This window comes from Eptatretus burgeri, chromosome 18 (assembly GCF_056783735.1).
Source record: "Eptatretus burgeri isolate ZD-2024b chromosome 18, Ebu_testis_v1, whole genome shotgun sequence".
Taxonomy (NCBI): Eukaryota; Metazoa; Chordata; class Myxini; order Myxiniformes; family Myxinidae; genus Eptatretus; species Eptatretus burgeri.
The window spans coordinates 893,779-914,999 of NC_140978.1; the positions used below are offsets into that span (position 1 = coordinate 893,779).

A 21,221-nucleotide genomic window follows, 5' to 3' on the forward strand; every position below is an offset into this window, starting at 1 on the left:
TTATTGTTAAAGAGCAGGTTGCAGGTTACCAAACATGTAATGAAAATTTATAAATACGATTATATGTGCATTAAATAGTTCGATCCTAACTATTAGGAAAATTAATGAAATTTAACTCCGAAGTTGTTATTTCTCGAGGCTGTTGAAAAAAACAGCCGTGTGCCCATATATGGATGGTGACGTCACGTTCTCCAAAACAAAGTGGACGCTCACTCCTTCATTGAAGAAGTGTCCAGTTGAACGGGCCGTTCTTTCGGTTTTTTTTGAGCTTGCAACTCTCTATATTATCCTTTTTTATTTTGAATTATTGTAGAGCAAAGTTATTTGGATAGTTTACATCATGCCTCGTACGTGTGTCGTCATGCTTTGCGAAAACGGGTAATCGCTCCCACCGATTCCCAAAGGAATCAAACATTCGTCAGCAGTGGATAAGATTTGTACAAACAAAACGGGCGAATTTTCCCCCAAAGAAAACGGGTAAAGAGGACCCTTTGGGTAGACTTGTCATTTGTGGTGACCATTTCACAGCCGAGGATTACGAAGGCAACGCAATGAGTGATCTCGGTTTCAAAACAAGCGTGACGCTGTGCCCACCATTCAGCCTTCTCCTCCTCAGCTGGCTCCTGCTTCATCTTCTCACACTGTGTCACCTCTCAAGGATTGGGGCATTGTGTTTATCTATAAATGTGCATAAGAAATCGAGAAATTATTACAATACACTGAGTCATCACTATCCGGAAGTCCGTACGTTGTAACCGGTAATGGGGAACGCGGCTTAGAATCTCTTCCCCATCGGCCATGCCTACGCAGCAACGTGTCCTGTCATTGGTTTGGTGAATAAATGGCCATAACTTGGGAAGCACTTGTCCGATTAATATCAAACCTTGAAAAGGCACATACTCAGGTCCCCAGCAATATACCTGGCAACTTTCAATTAGATTGGACCGGTGGTTGTCGAGAAACAGCGGTGAAACACACACACACACACACACACACACACACACACACACACACACACACTGCTGGAATTATAGATAGATATGCCACAACAGTCTTTTGAAAGTTGGGGTTTGTTCTAACTGTTCACTTTCGCTGGGGTCAAGCTCAGCTGTCAGAAAGACTTCAACGCCAAGGCTTCGGTGTATAATATATTTGGGTCCATTCTTGATTCATTCTATTTCTGACGCTTGAGTGACTAGAGGGTTAAAAATTATTATATAAAGTCACAGACGAATCAAACGTTACATTATTTTATGCATCGATCAAGAAAATGAAAATCTACAAACCAATCTGTCTGGTGGAGTCTGTCAGTGTGAACTGCCGGACAGTCCTGCCACTTGTACACAAAATAGGCCATTTTCTGGCACTTACAAGTGGCTCAAATTTATATGGCTCAGGGCCAGAAACTCCATAGTATAAATTCCCATCATCTTCCGACTCGTCCTCTGCAATATCGAAATGAAAACGCTCAATTTCATCGCCGCTGAAATCACTCTCTGATTCGCATCTCGCCATTGTTTACACGCTGTTTCCGAATGTTCACAAAGTTTTCGGAGAACGCGACGTCATAGCATCTTCGGTAAATTCTGAACTGTTTTACGATCACTGACAAAAGTTTTGACTTGAAAGTTAATTTTAGCATATTTTGAGTTTCAAATGCAATAAAATAATTGCCCAGCGATAATTAATGTGCTTACAACCTTCGAATCACACAAAGTCATCAGCGACCCAACACCTGCTCTTTAAAGAGCAGCAGTGAGTTTAAAAATGTGACCGTACATGTTTGTGGTGTATAATAAATATTTTTAACTTCCGGTACAGGTTCGCCATGATTTGCTATTTAAACACATTAACATGGATTTCGCCCAAGGCAGAAAACCCCCTTCTTGGGGAGAGAGGCCAATGAAGTCACTACAACCTCCGTCATGTGACCCTTAGTCCTCCCGTGAAGTTTGATTGAAATTGGATAAGTAACGACCAAATTTATCATGGTCAAACACACACCAAATTGCATTTTTTTTTTTTGTTAGTATGATAGAGCTCTGTGGAAAACCCTCCCTTTATTTGGGTGGTGTTTAGGCAACGAAGTACTGCCTTACATTCTCCCGAAAGTTTGTTTACCACTAACGACCCAGCGTTAATTTTTGTCATCCACACAATTATTGCCAAAAGTTATGAATTTGTTTTACTTTCCCAGAGATCGGAGGTTGAAGTGAAAATAATTGATAGCATTCGAGGGGCATCGCTACCCCTGACTTCTGCCACTCGCTGTTTCTTCGATGTTTTGTTGTTATTTTTCTCTTTCTTTTATTTTGTTTTGCTTTATCCTTATCATAATCGAACCTTCTCTCTTCCCCTTACATAGAGTGGGGCGATTGCCTTGTTTGGGGCAATTTCCATTTAAAACAAAACCGCCTTTGTTGCCATTGGCATCATTTATGCTTTGTGATGGAGAACAATAGTGATAATCAGTAAAATAAATTTTATTTCAGTAGTGGATCAAGGGGGGGGTGTGGGTGGAGGTGGAGATGGGGGCCCCCTGGTAATTCAATTATTATGTGTAGCCTATATGTTTGTTGTAATGAACTATAAAAGGTTTTGTTCACTGAGCCTACATAATCCATTTTAAGTGTTTTTTGTTTTTTTTTCTGAACCAACATTTGTCAGCTGTTAACCCTCCAAATTTCACTCTCGATCTGCCCCTGAGTTTATACTATCTCACTGTAAACAATGTGGTGGGTTAATCGGCCTGCAGCATCTTCAGTCCCTCTCCTTACACAGAATTAATTCTGGTTGGCCAAGATGTGCAGATCGAGTGGGTCTTCTACTCGACTCGCTGCAACAACACTGGTGGGAGGCAGGACTCCACACCGCCACTGGCTGTGACCCTGGCTTGTGTTGATAGTCATCACAAAGGCCAGCCTGATTGAAAACTGTTGGCAGCGGAGTTGGAAAGGAAGATCCATGTCAGATGGCGAAAGAAGAATTCTAGGAATAAGGAGAAATGATCCGGCATGCTCACCAACGAGCATCTGCGCCTCAACAAGACGATCAGTGACCTTGGTTAAGATGTAACGTGTTACATCACAATGGCTATTGTGAGGATTGAGATTTCATGTTTTGGGAGTGTTGATCTTCAGTGACATCTCTTGTGGTGAACACCTGAAAGATTTATTGAGCTAAGTAACTCAGGTGGATAAAGGGCTGATAGGTTTTAATTGGCCAAAGAATCAACACTTTAGACGATGAGAGCCTTTCCACAGTAATGGGTAACCATTGTGTTACATACATAGTCCACATTAAGTGTGTCCAGTTTATCTTGCAAATGAGGGGAAATAAAAGACTGACCCCTCCACTACTGGAATCTAACAGTAAGAAGATAATCTAACCCAGCACAATTTATTGATGGGGTGTTCTGTTTTCATTAACAGAAATGGCTCAAAGCCTTCTGTAACAAACGTGACTTTGGTCCGCAATCGGAAAGCCAGGTTTTTGTACAGCTTTTACGGCGATATGGACTTACCACTAATGTTATCCTATGTTACACATTTGTCATTTAGGTTAAGTTATATTATCACAAAAATAACAAGACCGTATTTTTAAAGGTTGTGCAGCTTGAGCATTTTGTTTCTTTCGTGACGAATTGACCGATAACATAACGTTTGTTACTCTGTTTTCAACCCCCCCAGCATTCACATTAAAGTATATTTTTGGCAAATTCAGGGTGTGGGATATCATAAGTAAAGTATTTTACACATATAATCTAAACCAGTCTCAATCAAAAACGTATGTGTTCATATAAAACTTGGTAAATCGATGTAGTTTTTAATATAACACTTAAGACAAAGATTTATTCCCATCACAGTGAATAAAATTTTATCTGCACCCTCTAATTTTAGTACAATAGCGGTTTTGCTATAAATAGTATATATCTACATTTATTGGTTCATGAGTCAGTAAGTGACCACTATATTCGTTATTGGTGTGTGCGTGTCTGTCTGTCTGTCTGTCTGTCTGTCTGTCTCTGTCCTGAGCATAGCTCCATGGGTTTTGATCCGATCCTGATAAAATTATTGGTGGGAGGTTTATATCATGATCTAGTTGTGTTTTCCTGAGAATAGACGTGGTGCGCCCATTATGGGCGGAGCCACGCCCAAAAAACGTGTTTTTAGGGGGTAGCCAATTTCAATTTACATCTTCTCCGAGGGGGTTTGTCAAATCTGACAGAGGTTTAGGTATTTGGTTAGCCGAATGGCACCTGCATAGCCCCACGGAGCTCGTTTTTTTTTTTTTTTCATTTTCGTCCCAAGGTCAAGGTCACGAGGTCACAAACTTAGAAAATTGCGAATTTTGACATAAAAATCATACGACCGCCCAAACTTTAAGAGCTCGGATGACAATATTTTTTATGCATAATCTTGAGGTCATTCCCAACCTAAAGTCTTGAAAACATTTTGATCGATCTCGATCTCGCCCCCTTCAAGTTTGTTTTTACGCTGATTTCATCAAAGTATGGATAATCCGAGGAGTGCGAAATGCCATATAGCCTATATGACGTTATGTTGTTCCTGGAATGTTCCAGAGAAAGTTTTAGCACCAAAGGTCATAATCCTTGACCTTTGACCTTTAAAGTTCACAAAGGTCAAATTTTCAAAGTTGTTGGAATCGAACCGGGTTTTCGACCTTCTTCGACAAACTAACTCCAATAAGCTATAGCACGTATCCTGTTTCCTTATTTTAATGTCCACAACATTGTTTTGTGACCTTAAAGGTTAGGCAAAGGTCAAATTTTGAAAGTTGTTGAACGAAACCGGGTTTTCGACATTTTGCAGCTAATTAATGTCCACAACATTATTTTGTGACCTTTAAAGGTAATGCAAAGGTTAAATTTTGAAAGTAGTTGAACGAAACCGGGTTTTCGACATTTTGCAGCTAATAACCTGTCACTCGTACCACATCATGTTGATCATTTTTATAACTTGGTCAAAAATTATCACATTGTCTCATCCTTGACGTCTGAAACAATCTACATCGTCAAATACCGCTCGTGAACCATTGTCGTTTTCAGACTTGTATACATCTAAAAACATGTTAGTGGTATTCTATGGATACTTTAGGAATTCTGTGATAGCTCCTGAAGATAAGACCCTTAAATGTAGCATATTACTGTGGAACAGCTCATGAAAGTGTCACCTGACAGGCGCTCAATTATATCTTACTGTTTAGAAGATCAACCATGTTCTTCATTGTGGTTAAAATCACACATCAAGCCAACCACTCAGAATTTGTGTGATTGGATGATTCGTCAAGTCTGGCAAGTGGAATGCTTGATAACATCATCTTCAGAGTTCGCATAAATAGTAGGTGGAATGCAATTGCGTCATCGTAAAGATTACCTTCCACAGAAGGCAGGCACATCTCACCCAGTTGCACAACCAATTGGCATAATGCTCGAGTCATTTTCGACTTCCTTCATCTATCCATCCATTGGCACCATATTCTGTGCAGAGCGTTGATACTGCCGAAGCAGTCTCCTGGGCTATTGGGCACAATATTCTGAATGGGTCTCCACTCCGACATAGGATACTCAATTGGCTAACCGCACTATCAAGTTGATTTAGCACACGCATGTTTGTTCTTAAAGTTGGCGTCGTGCATTGTTGAACTGCCCCCCCCCCCAAGTCCAACTCTTTCCCCCCAAGTCCAACTCTTTCCCCCCAACGTCCAACTCTTTCCCCAACGTCCAACTCTTTCCCCCCAACGTCCAACTCTTTCCCCCAACGTCCAACTCTTTCCCCCCAACGTCCAACTCTTTCCCCCAACGTCCAACTCTTTCCCCCCAACGTCCAACTCTTTCCCCCAACGTCCAACTCTTTCCCCCAACGTCCAACTCTTTCCCCCAACCTCCAACTCTTTCCCCCAACCTCAAACTCTTTCCCCCCCACCTCAAACTCTTTCCCCCCCACCTCAAACTCTTTCCCCCCCACCTCAAACTCTTTCCCCCCACCTCAAACTCTTTCCCCCCCACCTCAAACTCTTTCCCCCCACCTCAAACTCTTTCCCCCCACCTCAAACTCTTTCCCCCCCACCTCAAACTCTTTCCCCCCCACCTCAAACTCTTTCCCCCCACCTCAAACTCTTTCCCCCCCACCTCAAACTCTTTCCCCCCCACCTCAAACTCTTTCCCCCACCTCAAACTCTTTCCCCCCCACCTCAAACTCTTTCCCCCCCACCTCAAACTCTTTCCCCCCCACCTCAAACTCTTTCCCCCCACCTCAAACTCTTTCCCCCCACCTCAAACTCTTTCCCCCCACCTCAAACTCTTTCCCCCCCACCTCAAACTCTTTCCCCCCCACCTCAAACTCTTTCCCCCCCACCTCAAACTCTTTCCCCCCCACCTCAAACTCTTTCCCCCCCACCTCAAACTCTTTCCCCCCACCTCAAACTCTTTCCCCCCCCCCCACCTCAAACTCTTTCCCCCCACCTCAAACTCTCTTTCCCCCCAACCTCCAAACTCTCTTTCCCCCACCTCAAACTCTCTTTCCCCCCCACCAACCTCAAACTCTCTTTCCCCCCCCAACCTCCAACTCTCTTTCTCCCCCCAACCTCCAACTCTCTTTCTCCCCCCAACCTCCAACTCTCTTTCTCCCCCCCATAACCTCCAACTCTCTTTCTCCCCCCCAACCTCCAAACTCTCTTTCTCCCCCACCAACCTCCAACTCTCTTTCTCCCCCCAACCTCCAACTGTCTTTCCCCCCCCCCCCAACCTCCAACTCTCTTTCTCCCACCCAACCTCCAACTCTCTTTCTCCCCCCAACCTCCAACTCTCTTTCTCCCCCCAACCTCCAACTCTCTTTCTCCCCCCAACCTCCAACTCTCTTTCTCCCCCCAACCTCCAACTCTCTTTCTCCCCCCAACCTCCAACTCTCTTTCTCCCCCCAACCTCCAACTCTCTTTCTCCCCCCCAACCTCCAACTCTCTTTCTCCCCCAACCTCCAACTCTCTTTCTCCCCCCAACCTCCAACTCTCTTTCTCCCCCCAACCTCCAAATCTCTTTCTCCCCCCAACCTCCAAATCTCTTTCTCCCCCAACCTCCAACTCTCTTTCTCCCCCCAACCTCCAACTCTCTTTTCTCCCCCCAACCTCCAACTCTCTCCCCCCCCCAACCTCCAACTCTCTTTTTCTCTCCCCAACCTCCAACTCTCTTTCTCCCAACCTCCAACTCTCTTTCCCCCCCAACCTCCAAACTCTCTTTTCCCCCCAACCTCCAAACTCTGTTTCCTCCCCAACCTCCAAACTCTCTTTCCCTCCCAACCTCCGACTCTCTTTCCCTCCCAACCTCCGACTCTCTTTCCCTCCCAACCTCCGACTCTCTTTCCCTCCCAACCTCCGACTCTCTTTCCCCCCCCAACCTCCGACTCTCTTTCCCCCCCAACCTCCGACTCTCTTTCCCCCCAACCTCCGACTCTCTTTCCCCCCAACCTCCGACTCTCTTTCCCCCCAACCTCCGACTCTCTTTCCCCCCAACCTCCGACTCTCTTTCCCCCCCAACCTCCGACTCTCTTTCCCCCCCAACCTCCGACTCTCTTTCCCTCCCAACCTCCGACTCTCTTTCCCCCCAACCTCCGACTCTCTTTCCCCCCCAACCTCCGACTCTCTTTCCCCCCCCCCCCCAACCTCCGACTCTCTTTCCCCCCCCAACCTCCGACTCTCTTTCCCCCCCCAACCTCCGACTCTCTTTCCCCCCCCAACCTCCGACTCGCTTTCCCCCCCCCAACCTCCGACTCTCTTTCCCCCTAACCTCCGACTCTTTTCCCACCAACCTCCAACTCTCTTTCCCCCCCAACCTCCAACTCTTTCCCCACCAACCTCTCTCCCACTTCCCTAACCAACTCTCTCCTACCCCCTCCTCCCACCAAATCTCTCTCCCACGTCCCTAACCTCTCTCCGACTCTCTCCTCCCACCTCCAACTCTCTCCTCCCACCTCCAACTCTCTCCTCCCACCTCCAGATCTCCCACTCACCCACATTTCTCCCCCCGACCCCGCCACCCCGCCTCCAACTCTTCTCAACTTTCTTATACCTAACTCTAACCCCCCATCCACAAACTACTCAACTTTCTTCTCCATTCTCCAACTACCAATCTTTTTTCTCCACTCCGCAACTTTCTACCCACATCCCCACTGAAATAGTTACAGTTTTGTCAGCAGTTATCAGGACACTGCTTCTTATGAGTCATGAGTAATACACTGCTTTAGTCCACTAACTTTGCAGTCACAACAAACATACTGAAGTGTTACGATTGAAGTCACTATTATTATCATCATTATTATTTGGTGAAAATTAAAAAAAAAATTTGCCAAGTATGTTGGTCAGTTGCATTGGTCTGTTTGTTTGCCACACAATTTTTGGCCACAGTTTTCAAGCAATAACATTAATATTGTGCTATTATCATTATTTCCCTTGACAAATGCAATTGCATTTGGGTCAGTTTGTCTGTTTGTCTGTCTGTCTGTTTGTCCACACAGAACTTTCGTGTTTTTCTCTGCAACCGCTTGTCGGATTGTGACAAAATCGTCAACATTGGTGCGACTACTCATGTAGAATGTTTTAATGGTAATTATGATGTCATCGGTCACGAAGTGTGGCTGCCAAGTTGGAAAAACCAAAAAACTTTGGACCTCTGTATCTGAAACCACACCAAGGAAAAAATTGAAACTTGGCACATGGCAAGTACTCATGGAGAATGTGATTTTAATGACATCATAGGTGCCCTCTTTACGACATCATAATTGTATATGTAGAATGCCACATCCGATCAGTATGAAAAATTTTGATTGTCATCAAGGGATAAAATAGTCCACAGAAATTAAAATTCATGATGTCATCGGTCATGTGATTCGGCAAGTTTCAATTGGATCGGACCAGTGGTTGTCGAGAAACAGCGGTCACACACACACACACACACACACACACACACACACACACACACACACACACACACACACACACACACACACACACACACACACACACACACACACACACACACTGCTGGAATTATAGATAGATAGTAGAGATTGGGAATACATATTTTAAATTTAAACGATCGGGTACATGTTTGGCAGCCATATTGAATTTACCCTCAAATCTATTAAAAAAAAATACACTACTCAACAGAAGTCCTGGCGAGGGTCTGCCATCTCTGATTGCCCTTTTTCTTGTAACCCTAACAGCTTGGTTATTTAAACATCCACTACCAAAGGTGGATGGAGGTTATGTTTTCATCCCTGTCTGTCTGTCTTTCTATCTGTGTGCAGGATATCTCAAAAAGTTCCAGATGGATTCGGACGAAATTTTGTAGACAGGTTGGGTATTAGGCTATGAGCCAAGGGAGTTGGTCGGTATCATACAGATGGAGTAAGGCTCATTGTGATTTTTAACAAGATAAGTAGGGTGAATATACTGATTCTGGCTCACTTTTCCCCATGTAAATGAATGGGGGATTTTCAGCAATTCATTTTTTTCCCCTAAAAAGTAAACCCCCTTTTTATCCCAAGGTATATTTATTTGTCTCCCCTTTTAACTGAGGGACACTTTTTTTCAAATAACCAATGCAATAAGATAAAGATTTGTTCAAGCAGTAAAGTGGTAATGTGATTTGTTAAATGTGATTCTCAAGAAATATCTGAAACATGTAAGCCAAGGGACACTCTTTTTCAAATAACCAATGCATATTGTTCAGCTCACTCATTGAACCTATAAAGATTTGTTCGTTCTCAAATTCCTTCAATAGTTTAATTTTCTTTGCACAATAATCCCCATCTAAAATATTTTAAAATAAAACATTTGAATCTTTATATTTTTTTAAGATACCCCTTTGGTGCCATTACGAAATGATAAACTTCTCTTAATGCTCTTGTTTGACCACCTCCTGAGCCACATATAATTTTGAGATTATAGTAAATTGTTTTTTCATTGTTCAATTGATAACCATCAAAGTTTTCAGTCCATTCAAGGATATTTATTTTTTTCCTTACATCCTCTAACTTACTAGTTTTTAAATTGATTCACTTATTTTTTTTTATTTACCTTTGTTTTAGTTATTTTTTCAATAAGACTTATTTGATATTTTTCACATTCATTATGTTTTCCATTTATATACCAAGACTGAGATTTTCTCCACTCTTTAGTTTGATTAATACTTGGTTTGACCATTTATATATTGTGAAAAAAACACGGCGGTAGCCCTTAAAAACCCTAACCCATCTTCCCATCGTTAAAACACAATCTATTTTATACACTCTATCATACAATATCCAAATGGAACACAATCTATTCCATTATCAAAAATAAATCTCTTATCATCAAAGGCTCCTAATGCCTTTTTATTTACTTATTCACTATATATGTTATGTTTATAACTTCTTATTGTATTCATTTTCCTATATTCTTCTTTCTTATTCATCAAACAATTATGATAATTTCGAATAGTTATTGATTTCTTTATTACATATTTCTTTATTCCCTTTAACCTCTTATCAATCTGATCACCATACTTATAAGCCTATGCCTTTGCTCTCAATCCAATAAACTCACTCATTACTTTTCCTCCCAACTCATCCTGAAACTTACCAATAACCTTTTCATTCTTTTTGGAAAATAACTCGCTCTTCTTCCGAAAATTACATGTATCATATACTCCAATATTTTCTTCATATCTTTATAAACCTCATCGGTTTTTATATCGAGGATAAAACTATCAGTATCCATATACAACAATGAAACATTTTCACCATACTCTTTCTTTAAGCCATTATACAAATAATCATACATCAATATCTTTGATAAATCAAGAACTGCTGTTCCAATATAAATTGGTTTATCCATTACATGACTTTCCTTTTCCATATGAATAGCAGAAAAGTTCTCTGAAAAAACCTCTTCTCTCTTAAAACTTGGTTTATTTATCAATCTAGAAGCTTCTTTCCAAGATGTTGCAAATCTAATGTTTTGCCTATTTCTAACATTCTCCATTGTCTTTCCAAAGACAGCATTATTCATCAATTTATAGAATTCCCCTTCAAATTTTACTTTTGTATTTGTTCTCATATCTGTATTGAATTTAATATACTTTTTCATCCAAGGACTTTGTTTAAATTGTAAAACTCTATGAATTTTAGCGGCTCTCAATCCTTCTCTCAAAAACTGTTTCAAGCTTCTCTGATGCAAAACATATCCCTCTTTATCATAGAATGTTGTTAATAACTTTTCTGTTGATTTGCCTTTAATATTAAAACTTTTATGATAATCACTTAACCATTCTTTCTTTGGGGTTTCTTTCTCACATGCAAAAGGAAGGTCTTTATGCTTATTATGAAGATCACTTGGGTACCTCAAATCAACTTCAAAATAATAACCTTCTTCTTCCTCATTCAATTCCTCTTGAGAAGGAATAACAACATTCATCAAAGCCTTTTCATAATCCTTTTCTTCCACCCACTCTAATTTACCATCAGACAGAGATTGAGACATTGCCCATCCATACAAATTATTAGCATCAAAATACATCAAATAATTACTATCTTTTTCACTATCATAATTTGGAAGATATTTATTATTTGCTTTAGCATATCTTTTTGAACATACTTGTGATATTCCACCTCTCTTACACTTTTCAATCATCAAAAGCATATCTATATCACTGATTAAATCTATATCTTGTTTTGTCATTTTCAACATTGCACTCCAAGCTCAACCAGGAGCTGTGAAATAGTGGGCAGGATCTAATCCATAACAATTTTTATTATGACAAAGTGATCTTAAAGCTTCAAACACATCAGCAAACAATAAAACATCTGTTTTTAGATACAAATCATGATATTCTCCAAGGTTCTTTATCTTAAATATTTTCCAAATTTCTTGTGCGTGTTTATATTCCTTATCACTTATCTCTTCTTCATAAAGGTTATTATAGAAACTTTCTTTTGAAGGAAGTTGTGTTTCTTTAAATCTCATAAATGAATCCATATAATCATGAGGATAAATTCCCTTACTTGTAAGAATTTTCTCTTTAATTTGAATTTCATTCCTTGTTTGAATTTCTTCTCAAGTTAGAATTCCCCCTTTAATGAGAATTTCATCTTTAATCAGAATTTCCTCCTTAGTTAGAATTTCATTCATGGTTTGAATTTTCTTTATAATTAGAATTTCATCTTCAGTTAGAATTTCTTCATTAATTTCCTCATTAATTAGAATTTCCTCTTTACTTTGAATTCTCTCTTTAATCTGAATTTCCTCTTTGAAAAGAATGAATTAAGATTTGGAAAAGACCCCGTGGAGCTTAGATTTGATGCTAGGTAGGCTAGTGGTGTTCCCATAAACTTGTGAAAATCTAGAAACCGAATACGAGTTCAAGGTTTTGTGAATATCATTTTGGTAAATGAAATATACTTTTGACTTGTGTTTGTTATGGCAGAAATATTCCCTGGTGTTTTTGAAAGTTCATTTATAAATAGATGTGTATCAAAGTTGGTGCTGTTGTGAAGAAAGACTGGAATAAAAGAAGGAAATTTATAATTAAGATTACAACAGGAATGAGCGGGACCTCTATATTTACCAATAAGACGACAATGATCCCTAACTTTAGACTCCTCAATTTCCTCCTCACAAATATGACAGATATTGTTCTTTCTAAATTCTAATTTTTCTTCTTGGGTTAATTTCATGGGTTCATCTGTTTCTTTCATTAATTTAGTTAGTCTTATACAATCCTTTTCTAATCGTTTTACAAACTCTTGTGAAGCTTTTTTTCCACGATAATGTTCAAGTTTGTTATACTTTTCTCCAACAGATGATTTGACATAATAACAGAAACCACAAGGAATATGTTTTTGATATTTATTTGTATGTGATTCTTTTGGATTAGGAGAAGCAGTATTTATCTTTTTTAGGATACATTCAAAATCAGCGTATATCACAAATGGGTGCATGATAGATTTATTATAATCTTCAAAATAAATCTTTTCACCAGGTTTAGGCATTGTAATTACAGCTGATTTATGATTACTACAATATTTTGAATGTTGTTCTAATCGTTCTTTTGTATGAAATGAATTACTCGCTTACAAGGATATATTTTGTTTGCTGTTCTGACTACCTGAGAAGAGATTAATCTTGATAAATTATTGATGTATGTATAATGTGAATTCTTTCCAACACTAAAATATAAAAGATCAATGTGTGTTTCTTCATTTTTATAGTTGTTTGAAATTTTTAATATTTGAACTTTGTTTGTATCCGTTAATCCATATACATTAATAGAAAGATTATTCTTTTTCTCAAATTTAGGAATATCTGTTAGTGGCATTGGGAATTTAAAATCTTTAATGTCCAAGGTATTCTCATATTTCATATCTTGTTTTACTCTTTCTGAATTACAATTTGGTGGATGTAAGTGAGCAAGAACAGACCAGAGAAAACATTTGTTATCAATGTTCTTAATATTAACAACTGCCTTCTTTAGTTTTATTTCTTTTGGTAATTCAATATAAGAAGAAGCTTTAAGAGGGTTTGATTTTAGAATGTGTATATCTAAAAAGATGATTTTTTAAATATTGAATCCACTTCCTACCACTGTATTATCAACATCCTCCTCTTGTCTTGATAGTTCTTCATAAACCCCACTATTCAAAAAATCTTGAAATGATGTTATAAAATGAAGATCTGTCCTCATATAAGGAGTTTGTTCTTCATCTTGTCTTTTCATATTCATTTTCACTCCCATATAAAACTTTAAAGTTTTCATTTCTTTTAATGTCTTTCTAATAACTTTTTCAACATCAGGTTTCACTATTTCAATTGATTCAGCTATTGATGATGGACCGGGTTCTCCAAATTGAAAAATCCTTATTTTTATATGCCCTTTAAATGCCCCATCAGTGTTTTCAACATAATACTCTCCCTTTACTTTAAACTCATTTTTCTTGTGTTTTTGTGATTGAAGATGTCTATTATAACTACTCTTCAAAACATCCTTTGAGCAGATATCGCAATGTTTTCTTTCCAACTCAATAGGAGATATTTGATAAAATAGATTAAATGTATGTTTGTTGGTTTGAAGTTGTTTTTTTATAATATTTATATTCGTGATTACAAACATCGCAGTATGTTGTATTCACCATATTTATATAATAAAACTTTGCTTAAGCTAACATTTTCTTGATGAAAATTTTGTTTAATTTATAAGTGAATCTGTGCTTAAAACCATTTTATCCTCCAACTTTTTTCACTTAATAAATACAATGTTTCAAGACACAAAAGACAAGTTTCAATCAATCTCTTCATTTGTAAAAGATACTGAGAAATATGTCGAGGATGTAAAGTTTAACAAAGATAAATATAACAACTATTGGATAAAAACATTTATGGTGGATAAGATAAGTTCTTCAATTTCCTTCAGTGGAAGGGCTTTCAGTATACCTGGGAGAACATCAATTAAAGTATCTCTAACAAAAGTTTCTCCTCTCCTTCTGCTAATATATTCAAAACTAGAAAAAGCAATGAAACAAGAAAAAGTATCAAAAAACAAAAACCTTATGGATGAAGCTTTAGAAAGAAAAGATAAGACCATCTGTAATATGCAAGGACAAATTTGTATTTTTTTCAACAACCCTAAAGATGTAAATCCTGATGAAATAAAGCATGTTAATATATCTGGTGAATCGACCCCCTAATTATATTGTGAATGCTCTTCAAAACAATGAATATTCAGCGGATTCAAAAACCAAAGCAGGACTCATTCCAACAGAACAACCAGCAATATTTCATCTTGTTCAAGAAAAGGTATTGATATTTAATGATGAATTAAAGTTCTTGGGTTCTGCTCAACCCCCTGTTAAACTAACTCTGAGATTAATGTTTCTTCTCACAAAAGATGGAAGACAAGGTTCAACTGTGAGGGATGAATCAAAGTATATTTATAAACCATTGGATATGAAAAATAATGATGATAGAGTATATATTGATCTGCTGAACACTCTTAATTATAGGGTTAGTATTTCTGGTAAAAGTAGGAAAAATGAGAAGGAGAAACACATTATTCAGGCTTTAAGTATCCTTGGTTCAGGTATTAGATTTCTTCCAAATGACACATCGCAATTAGTTAATAGACTATTATTGTTGCTCGGTAGTAAGAAGGCTGGAAATAACAATTGTTTTAATGAAGCATCAGCCATTTTAGACCAGTTGATGAACATGAAAATAATTAATAAAGATATTTTATCTCATATTAAATAAGATGAGAAGCACAATCCTGAGTTTTAATTTCACAACAAGCGACCACACATCTTCATTCCCATACCCACTACAACTTGACCCAACAAAAGAATATGAGTCATCTTTATTGTCCATGGAAACTTATAATACCTTATTTAATATAACTGATAAAAATGACAAGTTTAGTTATAATCCCGGAAGTGGATACAAAACGATAACAGTCTCACCCGGAGCATATGAGATTTCTCAAATATCTTCCGAAATTGCTCATCTTATGAAAGAACAGGGTGATGAACGAAAAAATATTGTTATAGACATTGAAAAACATACTTCAAAATCAACGATTAAAGTTAAAAATAACTACAAGGTTGATTTCACAATTGATAATTCATTCAGAGTTATTGGGTTTCTCCTCAAAAAAGATTGAAACTAATGGGACGTTTTACAGTGATAATGTCATTCAAATATCCTCAGGAATAAATTCGGTATTAATTCACTGTGATTTGATTGATGGTGCTTATAATGATTGAATAAAAACAAATACAATATTTTCATTCAGTGCATACTCAACCCCATTTGGTTATAAATTCAATATGGAACCCAAAAATTTGGTTTATCTCCCTGTGTCAGGAAAAAAACATACACAGAGTAAATGTTAGGATAACTAACCAAGATAATTGTATGATTTCTTTTAATGGGGAAGTTATATCCATCAGAATTCACCTACATGAAGTTTTCCAATAAATAAATACGATGGTTATTGTGAGGAAACACGAGTTGGGAAAATTTAAAATAATTACAGAGGAAGGGATGTTCCTTTCCCCTTACTACAAGGGTGAAGGTATGTATCTTGGTAGGGGATACTATAAACCTAAGAGACAAAGGGGTGTTGGACATCAATTTAGAGGAGATGGGATAATTGATACTCGAATGGGGATAGGTTCAACTATTCTTAAACATAAAGACCTAATTTGTTCAACTGCATCTGCTGTGGGAAATGTAGCATTTGCTGTAAAGGGCATAAAAGATGCCCAGAAGGAATCTCAGAAATTACAAACAATTAAAGAAATTAAGAAAGGCAAAACTCAGTTGTCCCACCAAGAACGACAGAAAATAATTTGAATACTTGGATCAGAGTTTCAAAAGTTTTAACATCTTTTTTCCCTAAATAAATACAAGTATGGAAGCAATTGATAATATCTATGATTTGGATGATACTATTATTATCTCAAACTCCACTAAAAAAGAAGATTACTTCAAGGTAAATGCAATAACTGGAACAGATTGGAATGCAAATGGTACAAAAAGTTTTGAAATAAATAATCAACAAACCTATTTGAATCTGTCCAAAAGTTTCTTGTTGTGTAAATTTAAATTCACTAAGGCTGGGAATAACACAAACGCTACACTCGTAAATGATTTCTTCTGGAAAATGTTTGATAGTGTTCGTTTGTACATTGGAACACAAGAAGTTGAAGCAGTTGATTATGTCTCTGCTGTATCTGAAATGATGAAATTTACACTCTATACATTCAGTGATAGAATGGGAAAGGGGTCTGTCGAATGTTTTATTCCTGATATGTCAACGGGAACAACCACAGATCCTGGATAGACTCAAAGTAAAGGAGCGTATAACGATGATACAAAAGCAGTTAATAGTTTTACTCTGGCAGTTCCTCTTAAAGGTATATTTGGATTTTGTGATCATGATAAAGTTCTGTATGGTCTTAAAATTAGATTTCAACTCCAAAGGAATGATAATGAAAATAGATTGCTTTTTGGTGTTGGTAGTGCTTTTGGTGAGCAGAATAAATTTGTAATTGATGAAATGAGTTGGTATATTAGTGAATATACTCCTAATCTTAAAACAGAAGAGATGTTGAATAGAAGACTTAACTCAAAGAAAGCACTCAGTGTATCATCCCTCAAAAGAAGATGTCAACATGTTAAACTCAACCAAACCACTTACACGTGGAATTTGGGTGTTCTGGAAGGAAAGCCACGATATCTGTGGATCATTTTTAAAAAGCCAGATGGTGATACTGCGACTGATAAGAATAATGCATTGAGTGATAATGCTAAGGTGAAACAACTTCGCGTTTCTCTAGATGGAACATTTTATCCACGAGATAGATTGGAAATTAATTGGGGAGAAAAATGATTTTGCTGAAGCATACAAGTCTTACCAAAAGGTGTGTGAAAGTAATGGAAATAAAGAACCTATTTTGGATATGACAGCATTTAAAAGTTTGTATGCAATCTATGCGTTTGACCTGAGTGCTCAAAAGGAAACTATAAAGTCTAATCGAGTGGATACTTCCCTATACATTGAAAAAGCCTGGTGTTGGCGCAGTGGTTAGGGCAGCGGCTTGGGATCCAAGAGGTCCTGAGTTCAAGCCCCGTTGGGCCACTGCATTAATACACCAGGGGGTTGACTCAGCCTGTCATCCTTCCGAGGTCGGCGAAATGAGAACCAGTATACTGGGCTGGTGTATACCCCGGTTAAAATAGGTGTACCTTATCCCTGTGTCATAAGAGGCGACCAGGGTTGCGTCAGGAAGGGCATCCGGCGTAAAACATGTGCCAAATCACGATGCGGATCATACGGATGATCCGCTGTGGCGACCCCTAACGGGAGCAGCCGAAAGAAGAAGAAGAAGACTTCCCTATACATTGAAAGAGGAGAGAGTGAAGAAGTTGATACATATTGTTTGCTTTTGAAAGAAACAGAATTGCATATTAATACAGATAATGGTGTTATGATTAGTCTCACATAATTTTTTGTTAAATAAATGAGTGGCAAAGTACCAACTGGGGTATATGTTAATCAAATAAATCTTCATAAACTATCATCTTGTGTTCAAAATCAAAAGCCTTGTACGATTAACGTAAACACAATTCAGAGAAAAGGAGCAGTAAGAATTGATGTTTTGCTCACAAGAGAACAGGTTAAAATCTTGAATGATACTGGCTCACTTAAAATTAAAATGACAAAACCAATGTTGAAAAAATATTCAATAAGAGAGATGAGTGGAGGATTTCTCCCATTTCTAATTCCTTTATTTGCTGGTTTAAGTGCGGTTGGAGCATTGACAGGTGGTATTTCAACAGCGGTGAAAACTGCCAACGAAAGGAAGGCTCAACTCCAGGCTCAAAAAGAATTGGAAAGACATAACAAAGAGTTGCAGAAACAAATTAGTGGAAGTGGTGTAATTGTAGATTTTGCTGAAAAACTTGAAGGTCTGCCTGATAAAGTGAGATTGTTAGTTGGAGATATGTTTTCTTCTATCGCACAAGCAGGTGTAAAATTTACTAAAAGAGGTAATGGATTATATCTTTCTAATAAATAAATGAGCATTGATCAGTGGTTTAAAGAATTTGGAAAGAATACAACATCAAATTTACAACTTGTCAAATATTGTAAGAAATTAAAAATTCATAATGTGGTTATTTGTATGAGAGATGAAATAACAAATGTGCCTAAACATACAAAGAATATTATTATGAACTTTGAAGATAATAATGGGAATGGTTCTCATTGGGTTTGTATTTTTAATAGTCAAGACAAATATTATTTTGATAGTTTTGGTCTTCCACCATCTGCTGAAGTCATAAAATTCTTACAGAATGGTGTTTATCAAACATTTCAAGTCCAATAATTAAATTCCAAGTGTTGTGGTCAATTATGTCTGTATGTGTTATTTCAACTCAACAAAAATAAAAATTTTTATGACATTAATTTTAATCTAATATAAATGACTTATGTTGGTAAAGATGTTTCTATCTTTGGTGTATCCCAAGAACTGGATATTGATTTATCAAATTATTACACAAAGGCACAGGCTGAACAACATAAATATAATATAACCAAAAATATTAATATGAAAAATCCTTATAAATTCAAAAATTATCCAAGCCCGACTGACGCGAATGACTTGGTGAGATTAAGCGATTTAGCACAATATATATCCTTAAATTAAACGGCCGTGTATTCCAAAGATACAGAAGTGTTGATTTTATCTCCAGGTCATACAGAATTCACAGTTCGAATTAAAATAAATTTTTATAAAGAAGGGCGTATCGTTTGTATGACAATAGAACAATGGGGGTATGAAAAGAATGATTTAGGGTATAATTGGTCATTTAAAATTGACCTAGAAGACCTGGAACAATTAAATCAGTCTCGTAAGGAAGAATATTATCCACTTGGTATAGAGAATGAGTTTTGTGGAGCCACGATTAGTAAACAACAAATAAAATAATTTAATAAGGGTAAATATAATCATGGTTTTGCCCTAGTTTATATCATGAAAACAGAAAAAAAACAGGATTATATATAATAAGTAGGGAAATATAAAATGATTTAACTATGGGAAGATGGGGAGGTGTTTCGTGCCATAATATTATTCTAACATATATTTCTAATACATAAATGACAGCAAGAAGGCTTCAAGAAAATGATCATTTCTGTGTCCAAGCATACCTTCAAGAAAAGGGTATTCGGTATTTTAATAAATATGTTCTACAACATAAGAATGAGGTATTTTCAATAAAAGATTGGCATTATGCTGATGTTGATAAACTGACAACTTTAGATTTAATTGGAATGTTAAATAATGAAAAAAATTATTAAGAAAAGGTAAGTTAAGTTAAGAAAAGGGTTGGCAAAAGTGTGACAAGGGTTTTGTGCAACTTCAGACATCAATAGCTCCAGCATCTGAAAAGATGTTACGTGTCATTAGGTGCAACTGCCAGGCTGAATGTAGCACCATGAGATGCACATGCAAGAAGCACAACATTGAGTGCACTCCAGCTTGTGGAAACTGCAGAGGCTCTGGCTGCACAAACACTCCATGTGACAATGATGAGGATGATGACGACATTGTCGAGTTCTAACTTTAATACGCTTGATTTTTCTCAACATGTATAGTAAGTTTATAATGGATGTAGTTTCTGAGTTTAATGCGACTTTTCATTTTCATTTGAAAATCTTTGTCAGGCAGATGTGATTGCCCCGAGTGGAATTGTGAATTTTGTCATGTTTCAATGATTTACATAATTATATTGTATTACCATCGACTTGATTTCATCTTGTGTCTTCAACGTTTCTTTTTTTTTTGTCCAGGAGCCAAAATCAGTATCAGTTAAATATTTTTATTTTTGGACAAAAAAGCTATAATTTTTTATTTTGCCCTCGATACATTTCACTTTTTTATAATTATTCTTGTATATCAATATACTGACCATAACTAGAAACAATTAGAATGCAGAAAAACATATATTTACATATTACAATATCAATCTATAATTTTCTCATTTTCCCCAAAGCCGGGTAGCGGCCATATTGGATTTCCATGATTTCAGGACTTTCCCCCCGGAGGATCCCTTAGGACTTTTTTCTGTCACTGAGAACATATCCAGGAATCAAAATCTGTTGAGTTTGCTTTTGTTGCAATTTGTGGGAGGTTGACCAAATATTTCTGCTAGAATGCCTGTAACTTGTCTTGTCAAGGGGGGTTGTGTGCTTGATGTGTGTATTTAACCAAGCCCATGCCCCATCCCCTGAGAGGAAGAAGAAAAAACAAGAAAAATACAAAAAATAAATATAATAAATTAATAAAAACAACAACAATTATTTCATTAATTAAAAACATTGTTTTGCATTTTCTGCCTTGGATGTTGTGTAGGTAAATTAGTATGGTGTTCGCCCCGCTATATGATGGGCTTGAATGGCCTCCACCTGTGTTAGATTTCCTTGCATTTCCTTGTAAAGCGGATGCGGGCGAGCTTTCCATTTTGGGATGCTTTCTCGTTCGCGTTTTGTAATGATCTGCAATATCTTTAATATTTTACACTAATGCCTTTACTTGTGAGGTGGCTTAAGGATGGGATTGTTACACGGTGGACAAAAACACAGTTTTCTTTCACTATTGAGGCACCAAATG

General features: G+C 37.4%; 1 protein-coding gene across 3 annotated transcripts in view; it reads left to right on the forward strand.

The window, feature by feature from the left end:
* TMEM259 (transmembrane protein 259) overlaps positions 1-21,221 on the forward strand; it is a 60,446-nt gene that overhangs the window by 1,197 nt on the left and 38,028 nt on the right. The gene's annotated exons all lie outside the window — the stretch shown is intronic.